At 40.5% G+C, this 27,535-nt stretch overlaps 1 pseudogene across 12 annotated transcripts; it reads left to right on the forward strand.

Moving 5' to 3' along the window:
• Positions 1–898: 898 nt before the first annotated feature.
• LOC147633746 (protein ELF4-LIKE 3 pseudogene) lies at positions 899–3,115 on the forward strand (annotated as a pseudogene). Of its 12 annotated transcripts, XR_015266907.1 has the most exons (5): positions 913–967; positions 1,041–1,079; positions 1,201–1,262; positions 1,866–1,946; positions 2,180–3,115. The product of XR_015266907.1 is annotated as a protein ELF4-LIKE 3 pseudogene, transcript variant X1 (transcript). The 12 variants fall into 12 exon arrangements; XR_015266914.1 differs by lacking the exon at positions 1,866–1,946 and having other exon boundaries at positions 915–967; XR_015266913.1 differs by lacking the exon at positions 1,201–1,262 and having other exon boundaries at positions 919–967.
• The last annotated feature ends 24,420 nt before the right edge of the window (positions 3,116–27,535 follow it).

Genomic DNA, 27,535 nt, shown 5'->3' on the forward strand with positions numbered 1-27,535 from the left:
TGTCGCTACTTATATCATGAGCTTTATTCCTTGAGCTTGTTGTATTGTGTGTGCGTGTGCATGCATACACACACATGTGCACAAGTGCATGCATACACACATAAATACGCACACACACACACACATGCGCGCACGTGTGGGCGCGCGCGCACACACACAGAGGTTGGTGTCCCTCAATTTTCAACACCCAAGTTTACAGAGATCAACAATTTAGTTTCTTTTGCTTAGACTTAAGTAGCAAATTGTTTACAAAGAAAATGTTTTCATTTGAACTTATTCAAACCTGTTTGTTTGAAGGATACTACAACCTTAAAATTTAAGCATTCATCGAGAATGTAGTGTTTGTTGAGCTTAGAGGAATGCATCATTTGTTTGGTGAAAGATGAAGTGTTCACAAAGCAATGTTGGGTAGATCATTTATGTTGCAAAGGCTCCTTTGGAGGCATGGTTGTCAAGATACTACCAAATAGCACACATGTGGGATCACACTGCATAGTGCATCATCTGCAGCACACTGAGTGAAAGAGGAAAAAACATGGGACCTCTAAGGGGGGGGGGGGGGGGTTGTGTGTGTATTTCACAAAAAAAAAAAGTGTGTGTGGGTATAATGAGAAAATCAACCCATGGTTATGAAAAAGAGCTGTAGTTAGTAGGTTGTCTAGAAAGCTCTTGGAAAGTGCCTCAAGAGATTTCCACAAAATGCAAATCTGGAGAAAGCGCATACTCAATCCAAAATTAAAGTTTTATTCGAGGGAGCTCGAGATTCGGTGACTGCGACCGTATCACTTGGAGCAATTTGATTGGTAAGCACGTGACAAGATCAAGCGCCGTTAGATCACACGGCTGGCAGGCCGTCAACTCTAACGGCCGTCTCATCGGTCTTCAAAAAGAAAAATTTCCTGGTTCGTCGGAGTGAATCGCTTGTAGGTTCCGACAGACTCTCAAGAGTAATTCCTGCATATCTACGGTATCGGCGGTTGCATTTCCGTTCAAACTCTTTCTTGTCCGATATCTTTTTAACGCTGTCTTTGTTCTTGCAGATCCAAAGCAGGCGAACGTTTCCTGCACTTCCGACAATCGTAAGGTTTCTCGCGCCTTCTGTTCTAAACTTTCCGATTAAAAACCCAGAATGGCAGCTACACTTATATTATGCATGGTTAATGAGTAATTTTCTGTGTAAATCGAGGCATCTTCTGGCAGCTAGATTCTTTTATATTGATGCCAGCTCTTGTGGAAGTGACTGGGATGATTTATTTTTGAAGGTACTAATTTTCCCCGCCCCTCCCCATTCCCACCGAAAGCCCCTCCCTCTTTAGTTTTCTTTTCAATATTTTGTGCTGTGTTAAAAAATAACTTCAATTCCATCACATGAATGTTTTCTTTGGCTGATGATGATGATGATGATGTGTGCGCGCACATTCATATCTATATTATTATCCATACATGCATGCACAGACACATACATCTCTATATTATTATCTATACACACATACATACACATATCTATATATTATTATCCATACACACACATACATGCATGCATGCACCCACGTGTGTGTGCACACGCTCACAACAGCAACAACTACAACAAAAAGTACATTTTTGTTAGAAGGGAGAAAGAGTCCTATGCAGTAGTAAATTCTGACACAGTTCATTTTTTGTAATCCAAAAAGGGAAGTGCTTTATGTATATGGTATGCATTAGTGCATACTCATGGCACTGCATGGTATGCATTAGAGAAAGCCTTCTTCAGACTCATGACATGGCATGGAATGGCTTAATATGAGACTCACCATGGTATACAGTAGATAAAAACGCAACCATGGTATGGTATGCAGACTCATGTGGCAAGGTATGGTTTTCAGGGACGTGGCAACCAAGGGGAAATCTTTATTCCATAGCAATAGCGGACTAGTCATATGCAAACTCCTAGCATTGTATGTAAGGTATGCATTAGAAAAGACCATGTAAGATCCACCCATGGTATGGTATCATGTGTGAAATACACCCATGGTATGGTATAGTGTGGAGACTCATCGTATGGTTTAAAATGGTATGGTGTACAAACTCATGGCATGGTGTGGTGTTAACGGACATGGCAATCAAGGGGTATCTTTAATCCATGGTTAAGAGAGAGCTCCATGAAGACTCTCATATTAGCATGGTTTGGTGTTCACAGGCCTGATCATACTTTTCTACAAGTGCTGGATTAAGGTGGTAAAGCAAGCATAGAAGATTATCAATTTGTGGCTAATTAATGGAAGCAGGAAGAGGTTCAGTGAATGCATATCAAGCAACCACGTGGCCAGGAGAAGACCAAGAGGATGGGCAGTCATGGAAAACATTCAACCATGGATTCTTTGAAGTGCAAAAGATTTTGGAAGAGAATAAGGTCCTCATAGGTGAGATCAATCACAACCAGGAGTCAAAGATGCCAGAGAATCTCTCCCGCAATGTCGCGTTGATCAAAGAGCTGAACAGCAACATGACGCACGTGGTAGGCCTCTACTCAGACTTGTCGACATCATTTGTGAACTTCATGGGAGAACCCAAGGACAACATGGATGCAATGCAGAAGGCAACCACAGCAGCTGCATTAGTGGGCCAGAAAAGAACAAGGGCGACCTGAATGTTTCTTTTTCAAGCAAGCATAGGTGCAGTTGTGTTGAGGCTAGTAATAATGTTGTAATAGTGTAGGATGATTGTGTGTTCATCATGAGAATGAGCTTTTTTAAAGCTTAAGGGCTCCATCATAACTTATAGTAAGCACATAATTGCTAGGGCAGCTAGGTAGGGTAGTTTGTACGGTCCAGAGGAGAAAGGGATTTTAAAGCTGATATAAACATCATGAACTCATTATAGTAGGGTGATTTCTGTGTCCTGGAAAGAAGAGAACTTGCATGCTGATATAAACGTCATGAACTATTGGAGACTGATTACTAGGACAATGTGTAGTTGTTCAGGCCCTAGGACTCTCTCTCTCTCTCTCTCTTGGTGGCAGCAGGCACTCTAGCGTAGTGGTCTACTTGTTGGGTCCTAGAGAGATTCTGGGATCAAATCCGATTCCATGCTCTTTGATGCCTTTATATGGATCACATGTGTTTTATTGCCTTCACTACAGTGTTAAAAGACCAATGGGGGGTGTGTGTGTGTGTGTGTGTTTATTTTGAAAGGGCGGGGGGGGGGGGGGGGGGGGGGGGGGGGGGGGTGGGGTGGGGTATTATGTTTGAAACATAACTGTGTGCTTAGGATGACCACAGGAAGAACACCCTGTTATTTGGCGAGCATGACCAAATGCATGATTGAATGTCAAATGGCAGACTCGAGTTTTTGGTGTCTTTTTAGAAGTTATGCTTCTATAAGAAAGAGGCTATAAACCGAAACATGACAAGGTCCTAAACTTTTTCTTAATGCAAAATATTGTTACTTGCACACTCGAGTGCTATTTAAATGTGTGTATTTAAGAAGGTTATATATGATTTGTTTCTATTTATAAACTTTAAAACAAACCGTGCAAAAGAAAAAAATACATATGTTTAACACAAATAAAGCATTTTGGTGTGCTATTGATATTGATGTACCCGTGCAAAGAACGTGCATAAATAAGCTGGCATCAGTCAGGTATGGGGGTTTGTTGTCCAGATAGGAAAAAACATGCCATTCGAAAGGCATGGTCTCGCTTATCTCCGTCTTTGTGTGAACACACCATGTTAGGAGGTTAGCCAAGCCTTGTTCAATTGAAAACAAACAAGGATATCGTCCTCCCTGCAAAATTAACAATTCTAAACACAACCCCCCCCACTCGTCTTCTAGTATAACTTTCAATGTCTTTCACATAAAGCTCATAGCCCATACTCTATGTTTAAATAGTACTCATGAGTATGCAAATTACAATATTTTACTGAAAAAGAGATGCTATCTTTAAAACAAGACATCTTCATGTGATGCTTTGCCTCATCAGAGCAGCACCCTCCCCTACAGGTACCTCTGCTTTCCACAGATCGAGAATTGTCGTCTGCTTTGTTGATCATGAAGACAAGGCCTCTTGGCCTTCTTGCAATGTGCTTCAAATGCACAATGGCATTGCACAACTTGGCCCTGTTGGTCAGGTTAAAAGCCCTTTGAAGGCCATTGTAGCCTCGACAATTTCCTCAGCACCCAAATATAGGGCCACTGCCTTGTTGAGCTAAGCTCTCCAATGGCCATGTTGCAGCGTCAAGACCTTTGAATACACACCTTTTCTGCCTTGTGGAACCCACCTATGTCTCTAAATAGATGGCCCAAATGGCCCAAATTATACAACGCACCCATATAATAGGGCTTCAAATCTATTGGGTTCTGAAACTCATGGAATGTTCATCATCCCCCATGGCATGCAAGGTGGATCCAAGGTCACAATGTGCATCCGCATAGTCGCTTTTTAAGAAAATGGCTTCCATGAGTGCCTTCGTAGTGGCCCTATACTCTCCCATGCCATAGAGAGCACTCCCTAGAAGCTCTAGGGCCTTGATGTTTTGGATCCCTAATACCTGCTTCCTTATAGAGTGCTCACATGCATCAAGAAGCACCTTACATAACAAACCCTGTATGAACTAAATTGATAGCAGAGACCTGCGCTCATCAACAAGGTAAAAACAAGAGAGGGTCAGGACGGTGTAGATCCTTAAAAACTTGCACTCATCAATAGACTATAGCAAATAACCCAATAAACAATAATAGATAGAAGCCATGGTCATGCATCTCTCCTCCAGAAAAAAACCTGTAGCAGAACACAAAAGTCAGATAGAAGCCACGATCGAGTAGAGATCTTGTTCTCCTACACTGTGAGACAAAGGGAAAGGAAAGCATAGGCATCAATGATGGAATTTTGAGAGAGACATAGTATGGTGCATCCTTCTCCTTTTTCTCATGCTCTTTGGACACTAGGACCATGGCCTTGTTTTTTCCTATTTAATTTTTTTGGGATTAGAGTTATCAATTTGGCCACATAAGGGCTGTACAAAGGGTGCAAGATGGACTCAAGGTATTAATTAGTATGTTTAAGTCAATAGATTAGAGGGAGAAGGGGGTCAATATATGTTCAAACAAGGGGGAAATCAGGTGGCCAATAAAAATGAAGAGGAGCAAGTGAGGGAAGCATAGGAATTCAAATGAGGAGGAGATTAGGTGGGTGTAAAGCTCAATCGAAGAGGAGATTAGGTGGATGATGAAGAGAATGGATGAGGTACCTCATGAGGAAGAGGGTTGGCATTTTTCTAAGGGTGAACCCTCGATTAATTAATACCCTAAGATAAAGCTTAGAGACAAGGAAGAGATTAGGTGCATGATGAACATAATGGGTGGGGTACCCCATGGGGAAGAGGGTTGGCATTTTTCTAAGGGTGAAAACTTAGAGCCTCAACTAATTAATGCCCCACGTTACTAAGTTATAGATGAATATGATACTCATTGTTATCCTTTGCAACCATACGACATTGGTTATTCAAGTTCTATATAACAACTTCATGAGGGCTAAACCTCAGTTGTTTGCAGCCCCTAATCAACCATTTGTTATCCAACAGAAGCCAAGTTTTTTGTAATATCAAGAACATGAATTACATCATGAAGGTACTTCATTTTGCCATCTTGTATAGACAATGACACCTTATCAACGTGCAATAGGATGCACAATATTATCACCTGTTTCCACATACCCTATGTCATGTTACGTTAGCGGCAACGTGTCGACGATGGAGGAGGAGAGCTCTGGATTACTACCCAGCCCATAAAGGGAATGGGAATAAGATTCCCCGATGCAGGGAATATATGGTGGCTCACTCGTCCACACATACCTAACCGCTTGCATAACTACACCAGTGCACCCTCTCCCCTGACCCTGGCTCACTCACCGCCCCATGCTTTGGTGGGTGGTCTCGAAGTCTGGTCGAGCTCCCCTTAGCCACTAATTACGCCCTCCTTAAGAAGAGTTTTCGTGCATGAAAACGAACTCCGAAAAGTTCTTGGTTAGCATACTCAAATGCTCCCATGTGGACATTGCATCCTCACGATCCTTCCACTTAGCAAGTGCCTCTCGGTACATAGGGTGCCTCGTGTTCCAATCACTAAATTCGAGAATTCTCTTGGGTTCATGTGGAAGAGATGTTGGTTCTGTCAACTCCACCAAAATGCTTGGAGAAACTAAGTTCTCCTTATGATTATCGATTTTTCGCAATCAACTCACATGAAAAATAGGATGAACTCGAGAGCTCTCCGGCAACTCAAGTTTGTATGCTAATCCACCAACCTTCTTAAGGAGTTTAAAGGGACCATAGTATCTGGGTGAAACTTTTTGACATTTTCTCGTCTTTTTAGTCTCCGACTTCACAGGGACTTTTAAATATACAAAGTCACCTTCTACAAAGGCTACTTCTCTGCGACTCTTATCTGCATATGTCTTCGCACGATCTTGTGCACTACGTATGCTATCTTTTGCTGCTTGTTGCAGTATATTTTGCATGTCTTCCTTAACAGACTACAACTTCTCCTTCTCTAGCCCTATGCTTGTAGGATATCTCGTCTGGAATCCATACATTAACATAAATGAACTAAATCCAGTCACTGAATGTTTCGAACTATTATAAGCAAACTCCAAAAGTGGTATGTACTCCTCCCAATTGGACTGCTTTTTACTGATATATACTTGAAGCACGTCTTCTAACACTTCGTTGACTCTTTCTGTCTGACCATCAAATTGTAAATGATCAGCTGTACTCATACTCAGTGTAGTGTCCAATTTTTTGAAGACTTTCCTCTAAAAGTGACCTATCAAACTTCCTATCTCTATTAGAAACTATATTTGTGGGAAGGCCATATAGTTTGTAGAGATATTCGATGAATAACCTAGCTAACTTAGGAGTTTCACCCTTTTTTTAGTAGGTATATACTTGACCATCTTGGTCAACCACTACCCAGATTGAATCATTCCCTTGATTCGTTCTAGGTAAACCATGGATGTAGCAAACCTCTAATCTTGAGGCGCTCATGTTAACCTGACACTTCTTGCATTTTAGCATGAAGTCCTGGACGTTCTTAAACAAACTAGGCCAATAAAATTATCTTTTGACTAGTGAATAGGTCTTCTGTATCTCGGGATGACCAGCACTTGGACTATCATGACTTTCGATAAGAATTTGGCTTGAAAATCACCAATAGTTGGTACACAAACTCTACCTTTATAGAGTAGGTACTCATCGTTAATGGAATAGTGTCTATACTTTTCGCTCCGACAAAGTTTATCATCCCCAAGTGAACTAGTGTCAAATGGTTGTGAAGAGCCCATCCCCGAGCTCTCCTTCTCGGTGCATAACCCAAGAGACTCGTCCAGTCACTCCAAAGTAGCACTCGCTCCTCTTCCCATAGAAATCTCAGCTAATCTCTTGGGAATAGTACTCATTTTTGAGACGAGGCAGGTGGCTGCTCTTGTACAAAGTGTGGCTATGTACAATGAAGATTACAGTCCCCTTAACATAGGTTTTGACCCTGGTAGCACATCAATGCCATGGTCAAGCTCCCTAGACGGAGGAACACCATCTTGGACATCATTGGGAAAGAACTCGGGCATGCCCATGGTAAAGAACTCGGGCATATTAGTCGATTAACTTTCGTTCCACTTCCTTTACCTCAGTGTGGCTTAATATGTATATCAGGTTTGCTTATAGGTTTTGACCACCCTGGTAGCACATCAATGCCATGGTCAAGCTCCCTAGATGGAGGAACACCATCTTGGACATCATTGGGAAACACATCTCTGAACTCTCACAATAAATCACTCAAAGCAACTATTTACTTTTGTTTTATTGTCTCTAATTTAGCCTTGGTATTTATGTTTTGTTCGCAAGAAGACAAAACAGGTTTTGGAAAACAGTGGTCTCGACTAAGGCCATTCAAGTTATCGCAACTTAAATTAGTTTCAACCACAAAAACTTTATCAATCACATTTATTTCATTTATGGAAATAAATTGATACAAGAGTACAAATCTATACCTATTTTATATTATCGACGTTGATGACATGGTATAGCATTAGGAATTTTTTGGACCCAAAAAGGGCCTCCTAAGGATTCCTAATTTTAAGGGATTAGAGCTTAAAAAGCTGGGCTTAAGGGAGACAAAGGCTATGATGATCCCTATTTTTTGCCTTGCCACATCTGCCATACCCCCCTAGTTTCACTTTTTAAAAGAAATATTCTCATACTCTCTTACTTTTTAACTTTTCTCATACTTTCTTACTTTTTGAATTTTTTTATCTTCACTCTCTACAAATTGAATCTTTCTTGTCAGTTTGAAATCTCCTTCCTCATTAACTTCTACCATATCTCCCTTCCACATCAACAAAACATTCTCGTATTTAGGTGGGTCCCAAAAAGTGAAAATTTTTAATTTTTAAATTTTTTACATTTTGAGGTGAAAAAAACACCACCCAATCAATATGTATGTTGAAAATAATTTTTTTCCTCCAAAAAGCTTGTAATTCAATGGTCATGTCAGAAGCCTGTCAAGAGCTAGTACATCCATAAGTAACTGTCAGGTCCCCACAACCCCATAAACATAACTGCCAGGAACCACTACATCCATGAGATCCCGAAATTGTGGGGATCCCAAAAATTATTTTTTTTAATTTTTCTCATAAATATAATTTATTGATAAAAAAACTCCATGTTAGTATATTTGTATATCAAAAATATCATTTTCTACTTAGAAAAACGGATTTGTGTTAAACCTCCAACAGCAAAGTTTTAACAATCTCTCTCACTCACTCTCTCTCTCTCTCCATTAGGGCCAAAAACGTCTCAAAATGGGTTGTGTAAGGAATTTCGCTAACTTGCTAATTAGTAGAATGTTGACGGTCAAAACGGCTCCAAATTTAGCCGTTTTGGATATTTAAAGCGTATCTATCTGATTGAATACGTATCTAAGTGCATATTTTAAAATCTAAAAAAATATATCGTTTTCATGCTACTCTTTAATGGCTCGTCTCGAAATTTGTCCTCTTTTAGTGACTACGCGGCAAAATGACCATTCCCTCCAAACGCGCTCTTATCCATTCTCCAAAAAAATTTCACTCCTCTGCTTCTCTAAAAATTTCACAAGCTACATCTCATTCTCATTCTTCTGTGTCTCTCATGTTCTAATAGCTCTGCTTATATTTTTAGCTCTGTTAGTAATGAGTGATACATCTAATCGTAAGTTTCATTTGAATATCAAGCTCAACCAAGAGTATGCAACTACACGGAGTGTCTACCAAAGATCCCTTTCATGTGCAAATGAAGCTCAACATCTTCGCAACAACGAAGGAAAGAAGCATATTGACCTATGGACAGATGGAAGTCTATATCCACCGGATCCCAAAATAGGAAGGTATCCTTCTTTTCACACACCACATGATTTGATTAGATTTGTTGGTGATGGGGAGGATGGCTTACTTGGTTATAGTTCAAGACTATCTCAATCACATATTAATTATGCAGAATATACTACATATCTTCAAAATACTTCATCTTTGAATGCAACAAAAATTATAGAACTTGAAAACAAAATAGTGTCTTTGAAACAAGAAAATGATCAATTGAAAACCTTAAAAGAAACTCCAATAGGATTAAGAGCACGAGTAAAACGAATGCGGGATGTAGTTAACTTAACAGAGAGATCTGGACAAAGAAAAAAAAAGGTTAAAACTTGTAAGAGATCATGTTACTAACCTTCTAGGATTTGACATGTCTAATGCTCAGGAAAGGGTAAGATTTTTGAATGAGCTTATGAATAGGTTGGATATCTTGAAACTTTTAGAACTTCCCGAAAATCAAACTCAAAAAAAAACTGGTCTTTCAACATCTATTAAAAGATATGGACTTATTAGTCCAGCCTTCCCAAATGCAAGAAGTTTGTGACACAGTGGGAGTGAGTAGAAAGGGATACAGAGCCATCTCTAAAACCTGGTTCAGGGTCCTTAAGTATTACAAAATCAAAGCTTTTGGGTTGCCTAGACCTCACAATGTTGGAAAATATAGAACTCTGTTAAATGAGGAAATTTCTAAACATTTCGGAGAGTATTTCCATATTGAGGGAACAATGCCATATGAGAGACAAAAAAAAAATCATCTTTTGAATACAACGTTTATAATAATATTTGGATGAACATTAGAAAAGTCCAATCTTTTATGGTGAGATATTACAACATAAGAGAAATAGATTATGAAGGAAAACTTGTATTTGTTTTAAAATTAGATGAAGCTCAAATCCAAAAATGTCAAAAAATAGAAAGAATATCTATATCCCTAATGAATAAAGCATTGGACTATAGTCAAGGTAAGCTTGATTCTCCATACCACAAAACTCAATCAGAAATGGAGCTATGGTGGATTGAATCAGCTCAGGTAGTACCAGTAGAGAGTCATGAAACATTAAAGTGGCTCTTCTCACAAACAGACATTCCTTCAGTTATTCAGAGCCAAAATACAGGTGAGCACCTTCATGTTGACGACATAGGTGATTTCATTGTGGAATGGCATTTGAGTGCCGACCTCAAGGCGTTGAAGTGTATGTTTGGTGTATGTGGAGGAGCAAATACCAAATATCCATGTCTTTATTGCATGGCAAGCACAGGGACAAGAGAATGGCTTGCAAAAAATGAGATTGGAAAACCACCATCCAGAAATAATGTGAATGTTGTCGATTATCCAACTTCTATTAAAATATGGGATCCAATTCTACCAATACATTTGAAAAATGTGCATATATGTACATTGCATGCAGAGATAAGAATCTTGGACAAATTGCTCAGACTTCATCTGGACTATGCATATTCTATTAAGCCGACAAAACTTGCAGATGAGTGCATAGAAAAGTGCGAAGCCTTGCTCTCTCAAATGGGTTTTCATGGTGGGGAAGTGCATCTTAAAAAAGATCCTGTTCTTTCTGGAGGTACAGGTGATGTTCTGCAAGATGTTTCAATGGGAGGAGCAAAAGCGAGAAGATTTTTGAGCAACCATGACACCAAACAAGTCAACGCAATGTGGAACTGTTGGAAACAGCTATGTGTCATCACCACAAATGTCAAAAGTAGACCAGATGTAGCCAACAAACGTATGGAAGTTTGGAAAAAACTCGACAATTTTTTCAAAGTCCTTAGACAACAAGTTGGTTCAAATACTTATGCAGATGATTTCAAAAAAGCAATAAAGCTTTTGATCAAAGCTATCATAGATGCCTGGGGAGAAAAAGACATAACTTATTACTTGGTGAGTGTTCAGACTTATCAAAACAGTTATAAGTTGGTGTGTCCAGACTTATTACTTGTAATTTCTTAAATGTACTAACAAAAATTGTCTTTGTGGCATATTCTTTACTTGCATGGACCATATTTTGCTACAGAAGGACCACTTGCAACATGGAATACACAAGGAATGGAAAAGTCTCATTATCAAGCGAGAACTTCCTTTTTTAGATGTACCCGAAGAGGAGGAGGTGGACAAAGAAGAAGCAATGCACTTAAAGAATTATTCAATTGGTTCTACAGGAGGCAATTACAAAGGATGAGATCAAAGACCCAGCAATCTGAAACTACACCAACACCTCAAGAAAGAGACTAATGATTACTAACACATTTATACCTCTAACAAAATATTTGCTGAAATATAATCGGTCCTTGCAAAATATTGTGTACATTAGTTTTTGATTCTCTTGGGACTACTTGGCATGTCACCTCTGTATCTCAAAAATTTTCTTCCTTGAGGCATTGAAACCTGCAGCATATCCAAAGATTCTAAGAGCAGCAGCTCTCTCCAGAAGCAAAACCTTGTTAGCATTTATTTGAAGGGGAGTATATCCCATGAACCTTGACAACACCTTCAAGGCAAATATTGGCAACTCAGCATCTTCAGAGAAGTTCATGTGGAATGCACAGAACACAGCCTTATCCAATGTAGGCAAGTAGTGCATGAGAGCAGATGAAGGCCTTCTTGACCTAGTGTCTGTAGATTTCACTCTGCTGCCTCTAGCTCTTCCTAGAAAATCATCCTTATCAAGCAATTCAATCTGCAAGACAAAAACCTCAATTTAAAAAAATTACAATCACAATAACATTTTACAAAAGATTAAATGGAAGTTACCTTCTGCAACTCATCCTCAATTACTACTTTGTCTTTCATCAAGTTGCATGAGCCAACCCTTTCCACTTTATCAGAATCTGCCTGAAGCTTGAAATCTCTGCCAAAAGACTCAATACCTAACTCAATAAGCCTATTCTCAAAATCCTCATCACTCAAGGAAGGTTTCCCCTCTTCCACTTTTTTAAGGCACAAGGCAAGTGCATCATTAGCAGGGATAAATGAGTGGTCAGATGTTTGCAAATCAAGTGCCAAAAACTCTTCCTTTGACTCTACTTCTGTATCAATAAAGTCTTTGGCCACTTCACAAGCTTCTGAAATTGCTGCAATACAGTAGTCTTCTCTGATATTGAAGAGACATTGAAGATAGGACAGAGGAATAAAATCTTTCTCATTGATATAGAAGAAAGGAAGGTTTGGAAGAGTAACAGAGGATTCAGATATGCTTGCTTCCTCTGAGGGCTCTTCAGTAATAGTGAAAGCCCTAAATTCTGCAACATCAAGATTGGCACTTTCTCTCTCCTCAGCTTGAACATCAATTTCTTCCTCTTCTAAAATCTCACTTTTCTCTAACTTTGAAACTGTGGTGACATTTAAGTTTTCTTCCTCATTCTCTGCATCAATTTCTGGTTGTTGCTCTTTATCCTGTATTTCTGCTTTCAAAAATAGGAAGAAAAGAAAGGAGACATCCTTGGGGACAAGGTTGCAATGCTTTTTATGGATTGGACAAAAAATGGATGAAGGGCATGTGAAAGAGGTTCTATTTGAAAATCTACTGAACCTCTTTATAACTTTGGCTTTCTCCACAGACAGCTGTGTAAAATCTGTAAGGTGACAAAAATCATGGTCTCCGATACGAAAACAATGAGCTTGAATTGACATTTCAAATTGCTTGTACTCATCTTCAAGAATGTCCTTAAGCTTCAACAAAACATCTAAAAGAGAAAACCTTGGATTGAATATCTCCACTGCATCAACGTATATCTTCATATCATGACCATCTTGCAAAATAGCATTCAAGAGTTTTTCACTTGGGCTTTCTTCAACAAGTTCATGTCGACCCGCAACACTTTTACTCATTGAGATATTTGAGAAAAATGCTTGAATAATTCTGATGAGCCCGAACGAAGCGAAAATGAAAGGTCCAAAAAAATTGGAATGCCTCTATCGCTTGGTGCGGGCTTTGGCAATTCCAAGGTCCCAAAATAAATATTGAGTTTTGCAAAATAGGGCTAGGAAGACAATACGGTGCACAGCTTGATTTGACGCAAATAAGTGGTACAAAACTGGGAAAAAAAATTGAGAGTTTTGAAAAATATATGTAGCGTGATTAAAACACCTTAAATAGTGAGCGTTTATGCCACGTGGCAATAATGATTACATGACACGTGTACCCAACGGTCCTTTGTACGACATATCCGAGGTATAAAAAGTTAATTTTGTTGAAAATATTCATATTTTTCTCCGACACTGTATCAAGCGAGAACAGGCTACCTTATTTCCCCAAACCTACTTTTTCATTTCTTTCCCATATCAAGCGATTGTACATTTCCAGGACATTCGGAATCCTTTAATCGCTTCGTTCCGTCCTTTTCTTGATTGCCCGAATCAAGCGATTACGCTCATCCGAGATTTTTGGATTTGCCTCATCGCTTCGTTCGGGACTTCTACTTTTTTTATTTCCTGAATCAAGCGATTATCACTTTCCATTATCTTTGGATTCGCTCTATCGCTTCGTTCGGGCCACCTTATTTTTTTGTCCTATTATACAAATATCTTCATCTGGTCTCTTTTTTTAAGCTTCAATGGCAAGGACAAAACAGACTGCAAGGAAAGTCTACCCACCTTTGGAGACTGAAAAAGCTGAGGACAAACCAGGACCTTCCAATCAAGAAAAGCCTCTTCCAAAGCCTCGTGCGAGGGCGACAGCAAGAAAGAGATTGAATTATCAGGTGAAGTCCTTAAGAGAGATAAGAGCAGCACAGAAATCTACTAGTCTTCTCATCCCTCGACTGCCATTTACTCGGGTTGTCAGGGACATATCAGAAAGGTTAGTTGGCAAAATGAGAAACACAAATCTTCAGAAAGTGCGATGGGAGACCCAGGCCCTCATGTGTCTTCAAGAGGCTGCTGAAGATTTTTTAATCGACTTTATGAATGATGGCTACATTGCTGCTGCATTTGCTCATAGGATCACTCTTATGAGCAAAGATTTTGTGCTTGTGTCCAGACTTAGATATAAGTTTAACAAAGCTTTGGAGCCCATTCCAAGTCAAGATATGAGAGCTTTTGAAATTCTTAATATCCCTCCAGCAAGGCAACCCAAGCAATCAGTTGTTATTGAAGATATTTCTCATTCTTATGATACAAGAAAAGCTCAGGATATCAAAGAAGAAGTTGAAAAAGAGAGAGAGCAGGAGAAGATTTCAGAGGATGCCATTCTTTCTCAGCAAGCTGAAATTCTCCATGCATCCCAATTCAGAGCTTTATCAAAATGTGACAGGTCAAATGATAGTAGATGTGTCCATGCATGGAGAGGATGAGGTTTATTGTGACATTGCCCCTGAGGACACAAGTATGCTTGTGAATCACAATATTGAGATATCTGACACAGTCCTCTTCATCTGCCTGAGGTTTGTGTGGATTTGCTTTTGTTTTCTTGATGAATTTCTCAGACTCCATATTTTGTTGACATGTTTTGTTTGTGTCTCCAGATGCTTATGAGGGATCTTCATGAATCAATGGCTGTGCAAGTGACCATGATCCCCTTGTTACACAGTGCCTTTTCAATAGGCAAGGGGATCTTGCAAGTTTTCTCAAAGACTTTGATATGCTTACCTGCAATTACATTGTATACCCTTATGTTGAAGTGTAAGACTCATACTCAATTATCTTTTGCCTATAATAGACATGACAATATTCATAACTAATTTCAGTATTCATATTATCACACAGGCCATTGGAGTCTTATTATCTTCAATCTATTGGATAGAGATGTGATCTTTATGAACTCTTTGGCATCCATTCATGGGAGAAGTAAAATGTAAGAATCAACTTTTCCCTGGTTTATGTTCCAGAACAATTTCTTGCATGTTTTCAATTATTTGGTTGACCCTCAATATTTTATGCTTGCAGTGCTGTCAAACTTATCTTGAGTTTTCTAGGTTCTACCTATGTAGACTACAAACTTGAAGATTTTAAGTACTTCAATCAGGAAGTTCCCTTGGCAGAAAGACTCAACATCTTGTGGATGGATGGTACTTGCTAATGCTTGGAGATATCTTGAGTCAAGATTTAGAATGACAACACTTACTGTAAGTTTATGAATGAAAACCATTGATTGATTTAGTGAATACATTTAGTGACCTATTTTCTTACTTTCTTATTTTCTTTTGTCTTAGTTGCATGAGTATCCAGATTCTTGGGTAAGTTGGGTAAGGGAGAAGGCAGTGTCCATGGTTTTGAGCAGATCCATCAATCCATATGATCCTGATTCTCCCTTTCCACCTAATAAAGGAGCCAAGGATACAACTTCAAAGAAAAGGAAAAGGGAGAAGAAGGAAAGCAAAGACAAGGATGACTCATTCAAAAAGGAAAAGACCTCTGCCAAAGAGAAGAAGAAGAGAAAGAAGAGCCCTACTAAGAGCAAATCTTCCAAGGGGAAAAAGAGCCATTCTAAAGAGAAGAGCCATTCTAAAGGAAAGATCCCTCAGGCTACAGAGAAGATCCCTACCCCTCCTGCTAAAGAGAAGAGCCCTAGCCCTCTTGCTAAAGAGAAGACCCCTAGCCCTCCTGCCAAAGAGATGAGCTCTTCACCAGCTCAAGGGAAGACTCCTATCAAAGAGAAAATCCCTAGTCCTCCTGCTAAAGAGAAGAGCTCTTCTCCAGCTCAAGAGAAGACACCTATCAAAGAGAAGACCCCTGTCAAAGAGAGGAGTACTACTATAGGTCTTCCTTTTCACTCACCAGTGAAATTTAAAATTCAGAAGCGTCGTTTATCCAACAAAGGTAGTAAGAGGGCAAATGTTGGCTCTCCATTAAATTTCTTGTTCATGTTCCCCAAGAAGACTGCCAAGTCTCCAAGGCCAACCTCCAAAGAACCTTCTCCAAAACCAGACCCCACTGCCAAATCTCCCTCGCCAACACCTGAAGGTCTCAGAGAGGAGCCCAACTTACCACCATTAGAGGAATTCACTCTAAATTCTTCCTCTCCAACACCTCAAGTGCTGAAAACTCCAGAACTTGAACCTCAATCAGCAAAATTTGATCGAAGCAAACAGAAGAGAGAAAGATTCTCTAAAGATGCAGGGTCATCTCATGCCAAAAGGAAAGTTGATTTTGTAGAGTGATTCCACATATTGGATTTTGTTTTGTTCATTTTGTCCATATGAACACACCCTTTTTGGGACAATATTTTGTACTTAAATTCAGTATCAATAATTTGATATTCAACTGTTAAACCTTGTTCTGTGTCGCGAACAATTTGTTAACCAATTTTGTGAAGAAGTCAAGACGAAATCTAGCAGAATATATTGATTACATTATTGGAGAAATCCTTTTCAACTATACAAACTTGCCCTTGCAAGTGGCTCAAATACAACTTTTTTTGGGGGGAGACATGTGATGCATGAGGTTACACTCTCCATCCTTGTACTGACAACAATATCATCTACTTTGAATCTATATTCAGGTGATATTTCGTCCAGAAACTCAAGCGACTCTCTAACATGTTGTAGTCGCCAGTTTGATGTTACTATGAGTTTCCTGGGATCTATGAATGGATGGACTATGATGTTAAATTCAAACTCTGGACAATTCTCTTCAGAATCCAAAGGGACCCAACTACCAAGCTTGCTTTTCCATCTCCTATAGTCATAGCCCAAAACTAGGGATTGGCGACACAGTTGGTATGAGATAGACAAAGAATTTGGGCTTACTCTACAACTGATATTGTCCCCCATATGAAAAGTTTCCTTGGTACTCCATCCTTCTCCAAGTATAGTGTCCAGATCAGTCAGAGATAGTCTTCTATTAAGCCACATCGTTCTTGTCCTCTCCAATTCCATTGTTTTGAAACATGCCACAAAGACATGTATAGGCAAGGACCATTGAATTTTTATCCTTCTTGAAATCCTTCCAGGAGACATAGCTTTAAGAATATCATCTTTGATTTTGGATTTGAAGCTTGTTATGGTATTTGGATCAGGAACTTCCCATTCTAGTGACATTAATGTGGGAATAGGTATGTCATATAATTCTCCATGAACACCTTCTCTTGATGGAACCCTGTATTCTGCAAAATACACAAATAAATCCACTGATTTGTAAAATGAAGGTGGTTTGTCTGCGTACATGACATCTGTAATCCCCTTGTGAATTGCTTTGAATGTGCCACTTAAGCTCTCAACAGGCTGCCACTCCACAACTGTTGACGGAAAGATAACTGAAATGAAACAAACAACAAATATATCAGAAAGAGAAATATTGTGTTGTATCAAATAGATAAAGTTTTGTTGAATTACAGTAAGAATGGAGAATTGGATGTTCATCCAAGTTCAACACCATGTCTTTGGCCATGTAGACATGTTGAACTTTTGCTAGCCAGCCATTGTCGATCACTTTGAATGCAAGAACACGACCTTTCCAATGGGATTTCACTTCATTTCGCTTGGTTCTTTTCACCCTGTGGGCACCTTTGCAAGAGGGAAGCATTGTTACCCCATCATTCACATGAAAAGACATGGGTTTCCAAACACCATCTTCTCTCGTGTTATGAAAATCACAAGAAGTTATATTATGAGAAGGACGACGTGAGGACGCCATAGAAGCTCACAGATAAGAGAAAAATAGTGAATCTTTTGAATAGTGAATCTTTTGAATAGTGAATCTTTTGAAAGTGCAAAGAAAAAAGAATAAACCATATGCCAAAATGAAGGGAAGGTGGAAAGTAGACGTTTGAAAAAATTTGGTGTTTTGTCATTAATAGCGTTGTTTTCAAGGCCTGAAAAGAGGATTTCGTATCTTCATGCTTGATTTTTTGAAATAAAAAATGGAACAAGATGTCACTATTTTGGACCCAAACTTTAATGTTAGCCATCGTAAACGTCTAAATTTAGCCGTTTTAGCCGTTCGCCACTAAAATAGAAACGTTAAGAAGACATTTGGAGGAGACAAGAATGCCATACTTTTGTATACGTGTCAATTCACAATTGGATAATTTCTTAATCCTTAGATTAACAAACAGCCCTTTTCTAGCCGTTTTTGGCCCTAATGCTCTCTCTCTCTCTCTCTCTCTCTCTCTCTCTCTCTCTCTCTCCCTCTGAGGATCTCTCTGCTTTAGCTTCTTCCTCTGCTTAGCTATGGAGCCTTTGCAAGCTGTGAGTGTAGCCCCTTGTGAAGCTAGAAAACGGAAGGTTGATTTACACATTCGTATTCCTGAAGAGTATGGCAGCTCTTTAAAAAACCCATCCTACTGATGCACAATATGTCCGAGCTCGTAGGATAGCTAAGGAGAAAAATGTAGATCTTTGGGTTGATGGGCGTCTCTATCCAATTGACCCTCCATTAAGAGCAAACCCTCCTTTCTATCCATTAAGAGAAAAATGTAGATCTTTGGGTTGATGGGCGTCTTTATCCAATTGACCCTCCATTAAGAGCAAGCCCTCCTTTCTGTCTCACGATTTATCATCTAAATTTATGCAATTTGTTGGTGAAGGAGAGCTTGGCTTGTTAGAATACTGCAGAAGATTGACTACAAGTGGAGCATGGCAAACCCATATTCTCCAATCTCAATTGCAAGCATCACAATTCACCCTTTTACAATGTCAAGAAAGAAAGAGATCCTCACAGAGAATGTGGAGAAGGACGCAAAGATTCAAAGGCTAGAGGAACTTATCAAACGACTCAAAGCAACGAAAGGGTACCAAGTAATCTGTCAGGTTGTAAAAGATGCATTTCTAAGACAAGGAATCACTGGCACTTTATTTCCTACACTCAAGGTGATTCACAATGTCAAGCATATCAATAATGATGATGTGCAACGAGCTATAGGATAGTTTTATCACATTGAGGGCACACTAACATTAGACACAGGGTCGAGTAGAAAGAAAATCAAGACAACAAGTATATAATTTCACTATGATGTTTACAATAACATCTTTGTTCATATTGAGAGACTACAACAAGCTATGGTGAAGTTCTATGGTCTTTCACCAGAAGGTGAGAACTTGCAATTGCTACTATTCATGTTTTTCAGTAGAAATTTATTTTGAATATTGTAAATTACGTTTATTTGCAGTTTTGGGGAGCACACTTTCATTTGTGCTCAAGCTACATGAGTGCCAAATTGTGAAAGGTCGGAAGCTGGAACGTATGAGCATTATGCTCATGAATGAGGCCATGATATGTGCATGGGAAAAGACTACCAAACCAAGTTTTAGTGTGCAACTGAGAAAGAGGTCTAGTGGCTTGGTACATTCGAGGTACCAAAGGAGACACATGAGGTATTGACATGGATGTTTGAAAGGACTCCCTTGATAACAGATGTAATCAAAAAGCAAATTGATGGTCAACTTTTAGATGTAGAAAACATAGGAAAGTTCAAGGTGGATTGGCATCTTGGGGGAGATTTGAAGACAATTAAATGCATGATGGGTTGTGCTCAAGGCGCGACATCAAGATGGCCTTGTCCATATTGCAATGCTCAGATTGATATTCCTAGGCAGAAAAAGACAAATGGAAAAGGTATGTAGAAGGTTGGTTCTGTTGGGAAGGATGCCTCAAAAGGTCCCAAGAAAGGAAAGAAGCAACAGGAAGATGCAGTAGATCCAACCGAGTCAACTGATAATGAAGATGAGGAACAACCAAATGCAAGATGGGTAGAAGGTGTCATGTCTCCTGATATGCTAGGAGAACCAAATAGGAATTCAAATTGGAGTCCCATCATTAATTTTCCACTAAAGAATATTCACTTTTGCACACTTCATGCATCCATGAGAATCTTCGATCGATTGCTTAAGTGCCATATCGATTATGCATTCACAATGCCTACACAAGAGAGGAAAGTTGCAACCCTTGGTAAATTAGAGCATCTTTTGAATTCTCTGGGCTGCCATGGCGGAAACGTGAAAATTGAAGTGAATAAGCAAGCCTCTGGTATGTCATACGAGGTTGCTTAAAAGGTCTCCATGACTGGAGCAAAGGCAAGGAGATTTTTGGAGAAGCCAGCAAACATAGAGAATTCAAAGAGGACTTGGGGACTCTGGAGAGACTTGTGTGCAATCACCACAAATGTAATGATTGTCCAATGCCAGCTCTTGTAAATATGCGCAAACAGCTTTGGATAAATTTCAATAACATGGTTCGCATTATGAATCAAAGTAGCACAACTGCCCAAGAACGAGCATCATTCCAACAACATATCGTAGAATTCACCAAAAGTGTGCTAGGTGCTTGGGGAGAGAGTAAAGTAACACACTATATGATAAGTTGTACAATAAAAAAATAAACTGGTGTTTTAACCTGGACTTTTTCTACTTAAATTCTATTGTAATGTGTACAACAGATAGTTTATGCGCATGGTGCGTATTTCATGAACAAGTATGGATCGCTCCACATGTGGAGTGCCCAAGGGATGGAGAAATCACATTAGAGATCAGGAGAGGCCGATGATGAGCAGTTCGACTGGGTTGGTGAAAACATTCCTACATTGCACAACACCACAGGTGGCAAGACCCTACTACCAGGACAAGTTCCCCTACCTACCCGGGAGGAACTTGATACACAGGTACCACAACAGCAGGAGGAGGAGGATTCAGACTATGAGAGAGACCAAGGGGATCGTCCCACTTACCACCCTACTCACGCGTCAATTTGTTTTCTAATTAATCCTACCACATTGTTTGACATAAATAAACATGTTCCTTGATTAAGGCCCTTTTCACAAGGTTTGTTAAAATAGCCTTTTTCAACATTACAATAATGCCAAAGACAAGATTTATAAGAAAAAAAGTTTATACATGAATCAATTCCATACAAGCCAAACCGGCTCTCTTATTCTTTTCCTTTATACTGCCGATGATCTAGAATTCGGCCTTCCTGCCTCTACATGCTGGGCAAAACCCTACAGGACCATACACCTCATCGTCGGGCGACGGGGCTGGTGGGGCGAGGACTCAAGCCGGCGTGTCGCCCTCTCAGGCTCCGTCGCTCGATCATCCTGCCCCTCAGAGGGATGTCCACACACTAGGGTGGGCTTATTCACCTCACTAGCATGGGCCCTTAGAACTAGACAGCATCACAATCTCTCGCCTCAGTCTCCGGCGAACCTTATTCTTTCAATGGTATTAGGGATACCTTGGGCCAATCCCGGGCTTTGCTAACGCCATCTGGCTACACAAGCACGGAACGGAGTTAGCATCGAAGCTAGGAAAAACCTGCACTCTTTCTCTTAAAGATAACAATTTCAATCATTGAATACAACATCACTTCAAATAGTAGCTTCATACATTTTTTTCAAAGGAAAAGATACACATCTTCTTTCTTCATTTATTGACATTAATATTAAAGAAAAACTCTTTTTAAAAGATAACCAAGCTCACCTGGCCACCATTTCCTTGTGGAGCTTGCAAAAACGGGAGGGTTGGAGCCGCATTAGGAGCATCTTCACCAATTTCATTGTTGCTGTAACATTCCTCTCTCTAGATTTTGAGGTGTAAAGGTGTAAGAACCTCCCCTTCTATTCTTGTAATTATTCCCCTCTCTGAAATAGCAGAAAGATCTTGTTTTAACTCGTTTTGGTTTAGAGAGAGAAAATGTCTAGAGAGAGAATCCAAAATTGAGATATCTTTGGATATAAAAATCCTCCTAATGTCAAATGGATTCCCCTGAAACAGAAGTTCAAAATGAACTTTCCAATGTGCATTAGGAATTAATTGAAAATGGGACCTTAGCGTAAGGGTCTACATTTTCAAAAAAAATTAGATTATGGTCCAATTAAGGTTCCAATGGGCCAATTGGATTAATCCAAGTGTTGGGATGAGATAAATCCAAAGAATTAAAGAAAATATCCAAAAATGAGTAAATGCTCACATAAGATGAAGTTGACTGAGTACAAGGTTTACTAGTTAAAAATTAAGAGATATTACTTTAAAAATGAGATATTTTGGAATAATGATGCATTTTTGACACCTTGGTAAGGAAAGGGGGACTCTTGAGGTAGGTGCCTCTTTCACATGTGTGGAAGGGTTTTTAATTCAAAAAAGTTATGATATTTTTATCTCTCCTCTCTCCTGGATCAAACCAAATAAAAAAGAGAGCCAAACTGGTCCAAATCTTGTCTAAATTGAGTCAAACTAAACCTGGAAAATTCTAGAACCCAGTTGGACTTGGTTAGTGGCCTCCCTCACTTATAAATAGACCCTTAGTCATTTGTAATGGAATATTAGAGCTATACCATGCCAGTATTATATTAAAATAATCATATTTTCTATTATCCCTTAAATTTTTCTCTCTCTTGGGAGCTTGGAGCTCTCTCTCTCTACAACAACCCTTGGAGTTGCTCTTCTCCTCTTGGTGTACCAGTTAATTGGTCAGGGGCTTCATTGCAATTAGAGAATCAAGCTAAACTTGGAGGTAAAATCAAATTTTATGGTTTTTTCTAATTTTCTCAATAGCTTTCTTCTTCTCAACCCCTCTCAAGCTTGAGAAGCTTTTAAATGGATGCGATGGGATTAGATGAGATGTGAATGCGATGTGATAAGATGTGAATGCGATGTGAGGAGATGTGAGTGGATGTGAATGGATGAGATGTGATGTGGATGAGATGTGATGTGGATCTAGGTAGATGTGAATAGATGAGATGTGATGTGAATGGATGTGATGTGATGTGGATCGGGGTAGATGTGAATGGATGAGATGTGATGTGAATGGATGTGATGTGATGTGATGTGATGTGGATATGGGTAGATGTGAATGGATGAGGATGGATGTAAGGTGATGTGATGAGGATTTGAATAGTTGTAAATGGATGCGATGAGATGTGATGTGGATGAATGTGATGTGATGTGGATAGATGTGATGAGATGTAATATGATGAGATTGGATGAGAATATGATGAGATTGGATGAGAATGGATGAAGGATGATGGGGATAGATATGACTGGACGTGGAATAAGCAAAGTAAATTGATGTAGAAGAATGTGGAAAGATGAGAGTTTGTAAAGACACTGTATTTATGACCTATTTTTAAATGACTGTTTTATGTCAAGAATGCTAGGGAAGCATTTTGACCATCTTGTGAATGAGGTCGTAGAGAACTAAGCGATAAAGTTACAACAGCTAACGGAGAGTCAACGGAGGACGTCTCGAGTAGCAAGGTCGACCGAGGTCTTGATCAGCCTCGATTCGATTTAAATGGTGAGCTTCCGGTACGGTGGATGAGGGACCAAGGAAGCAGCCTATGAGTGAAGCGCTAGGTGACCTATGAAGGAGCCTAGAGGGTGCTGACCATACAGTGCTCGGGCTTTGGGTCATCGAAGATACCCACGCGTGTGTCGTGGAAGAAAATAGAACAAGGAGTTAGAGTTGTTTTCTGAACTCGAGCATGGATCTAGTTGATTGACCTTGTTGGTCCTCACAATGGACGAGTCCATGGCTCTTTTATATGGATCTGTTGGTTGATCTTACTGATCTGCAATGGAGAGTCCATCTGGATTTTTCTTATGTGATTATATTTTCGGCTACTATAAGCTAGGAACTATTGAAAAGACCTCTCAGTGAACAAGTGGCGAGCGTTCTGATTGCCAATGATGCCATAGGTACACCGATGAAGGAATGATTGGAAATTAGAATTCAAGCTAGATATTTTGGAGGATTATGATCAGTGATACTATGGTTTCATTAGAAGATTGTTTTTAAGACAGCTGAATCTATGAAGCATGCAATTTCATATTGGGTGTGTAAGTGGTGTGACTATCTTGAAGTTTGCTTAAAGCGCCGGCTAGGGGGCCTGGGAACTCTTTTCCCTGGTACCCATCAAGGCAAAACATAACCAAATTCCTAAATGGATCCTATCACTACAGTGGTTGGGTGGTTAGCTAACCCATGGGATTGGGATGGGGTAGGCTAGACTGATGGATCCCTAAAATGAGACTCAATTCTATTATGTTATGATAGATGAAGTAAATCCCGGATAGTCCTTGTTCTATGGAAAAGAAACAATGGTTGTGCCTCTTGAATGACGAGGAAAAAAGCGTTGGTCTCTATGATCCAAGTGCAAGTCTCTTCCTTGATCTGACCATGAGACTTACGGGCTCGATCCGATGAGTTTAGTTAGTGAAGACCTTGACTACGTTAGAATAAAATATCCAAGAGGAATCGCCTATGTCTGTTGGGCGAGTGTCTGCTGGGCAAGGGAAGTTTTTCCAGATTCGGTTTTGGAAGAACCGAGGGATTAGTCTCTTGTCCGGATATTCGTGAGCGAGACCCCAAGTGAGAGGCTCTGCCCTGCGCAAGAAGGGCTACTTCCACTGCTAGCACCCTGAAATTCGTTGCGCGAAGGGGGCAGGGATCTTTCAATTTTGCGGCGTGCTTCTCCTCCCGAGGTGATATTTTGGCATTTTTGGGATGGAGCCATCGTGAAAACTGCCTTGTAGATCTCGGCGTTGCGATCGTAATGCTTTAGTCATATCTTGATTCCGAGATCGTTTGCTCACTTTATGAGCAAAAAACTACAGCACACGAATCCTCTCTAAGGTAGAAAACCTCTTGCTAAAGTTCACACAAATGGGGGGGGATTTGCGAGATGTCCTTAAGGAGAAGGCAAAAACGTTTTGCTGAGGGATGAGGGGTGCTGCTGTGAGTCTCTTCGCACGTGTGAGTCTCTTCACACGTGGGGGGGGGGAGAAGAGTTAAGGACACTCTCCTCTCACAAAGGTGAGTTGGCTGAAAGTTGGCTTATAATTGGTAGATCAGGGGGTGCTGAGAGGGGGGCAAAAAGGGACGGCTACTGGCACTACATCAAGTACACTGTGTAGGTACAAAAGGGCGGTACACACGGTGGCACGGCCTATGCAAAGTATAGGCTACGTAGGAATGTGTGGTGCTGGCTATGGAGGAGCACCCCGGGGGTTTATATAGCTGTGGGGTACGGGTGTGGGCACTGCGCAAAGTATGGTCGAAAGGATGGTGTACCGTCAAAGAATGTGGATCAATGGTCTGCATGGGCTTGGCGAAAGATACGGTGGCGGTGAACAGGGAAAGGAGTGGTACGCATGTACCATATTTGGTTAGAGGCAGCATGGGTGTCCACGTAGCGGTGCATGTGGACCACATAGTGGACGGTCGACCTTTGGTCCTTGCGCAGCCATTGTACGAGCTGTTGAGATATCGAGCTCATCGAGTGAGGCGGTGGCCACTGATGACCCGCCTGGGGGATAGGCCCCGCACTTACACCACTGGCATGGTTGGTGAGATCTTGGGTGATATGCGGCCAGTGGGATGACAGGCTGTGTGACAGCCACTCTAGAGACTGGCATAGTTATAGCGCCAGCTCATTTAGTCGGGTTCACACTATAGAGAACCCGTGTATGTATTTGGTTAAGTACCTTTCATATTGTGTGTACTCTTATTCTTGTATATGGTGTATTGAGTGTTGAGTAGAGAAGAAGAAGATTTTCAGCCTCTCACCTTGTGTGTTCTCTATTAGGGTTTTGTGAGTGTGTGTGTGTGCTTGCAAGAGCTCAAGCTCTCTTCCCCCCTGCATCTTTTCATGGTATCAGAGCCTGGTTCGTGCTAAGGGCTGAGCTGCAAGCAAGAGAACCACAGGAAGCGGTACGAGGGTAAGAGCTTCAACTACTCTTCCCTATTGTGTTGGTGACTACACCCTTGTCGGGAGCTCTACGGGAGGCACCGGCAAACGATCTCCGATTGAGGAGCTTTCTTCGCGGGAGTGAAGCTACAGGGCAACTATATAGTCCTACGGACTGAAATTTCCGGGCCGAAAACGCGTTTCGGGCGCGTCTGTACCTCCGTTTTTCAGAAAGCAGGCGATTTCGAGCACTGCGGGTAAGTCATCGATTCTCTGCAGAACTCTGTTTTAAGAACTGCAGGAAGTTAGATTGACTGTGCAGACACTGTGGGTGCTGCAAAGAGGTCTACAGTTGCCATTGGGTGTATGTATGCACATTGAAGTCACTGGTTGTGACATTTGAGAGTACTACAGTACCGCTGTGCAGAAAATACAGTATTTGTGCAGGAAAAACCAGAGTGCAGTTTCTGGTAAAATTGTGTGTTTGGCAAGATGTCTAATGATGGCATAACACAGATTGTGGCTGAGAAGCTGGATAAGAATAACTTCCATGCTTGGAGGTTCAGGTTGACTAATTTCCCGATGGAAAAAGGCTATTGGGACTACATAGAAGGTGAACATGAAGAGGCACCGGAGATACCGGATATAAATCCGACTGCTCTGCAGATGTGAAAGAGTTTAAAGACTGGAATCAAGGAGCCAGGAAGGTTATGTATTGGCTTTCCATTAGTATATAGGACACCATGATTGGGCACATTCAGGATGCCAAGTCCCCCAAGGAGGCGTGGGACACCTTGGTAAAGCTTTATGAAACAAACACCAAGGCACGTAAGATACAGTTGAAGAATGAACTTCATACTGTGGAGAAAAAGAGCATGTTGGTGAATGACTATGCGTTGAAGATAAAGGGTATTGTGGAATCCCTTGCATCTATTGGTGTGTCAGTAGATGATGATGACAAGGTGGAAGTCTGTCTACGTGGTCTCGGGCCACAATACAAGGCGTTTAAGACGTCTATTCAGACTCGGGAAACCATTCCCAACTTTACAGATTTGGTGTCTATGCTGATTATCGAAGAGAAGAACTTGGGTGAAGACCAACAGTCTTCACAAAGTAAAAACAGTTCAGAGCAACAGGCTTTCTACACGAGTTCAGGAAGAGGACGAGGTAGAGGAGGCCGTGGACGCGGTCAAGGAGGTGGCCGAACAGGTAATCAGAATTATGGTCAGCAATAGCAGCAGCAACAACAGTCCCAGAATCAACAACAACAACAACACGCGGGTGGAAGAGGCAAATTCAGAGGCAGGGGGAGTCAAAGAGGTCGTGGAAATTGGCAAAGGCAGTACAATGATGCACGTGAATGCTATTATTGTGGTAAGCCTGGACATGTGCAGGCAGAATGTTATAAAAAGCAGGCTGACATGCAAAATGGGAAAGTGCAGCAAAACAACTATGCATCCTCAAGCAGAAATAATGAGGATAATGAGAGGTTGTTTGTTATGCAGCATGTCGTGAATGCCATGTCTGAAAATGTTGATGCAGCACAAAAAGATAATGTGTGGTATGTGGATTCAGGTGCTTCAAA

This window comes from Cibotium barometz, chromosome 11 (genome assembly GCF_041138505.1).
Source record: "Cibotium barometz isolate CiBa-2024 chromosome 11, ASM4113850v1, whole genome shotgun sequence".
NCBI lineage: Eukaryota > Viridiplantae > Streptophyta > Polypodiopsida > Cyatheales > Cibotiaceae > Cibotium > Cibotium barometz.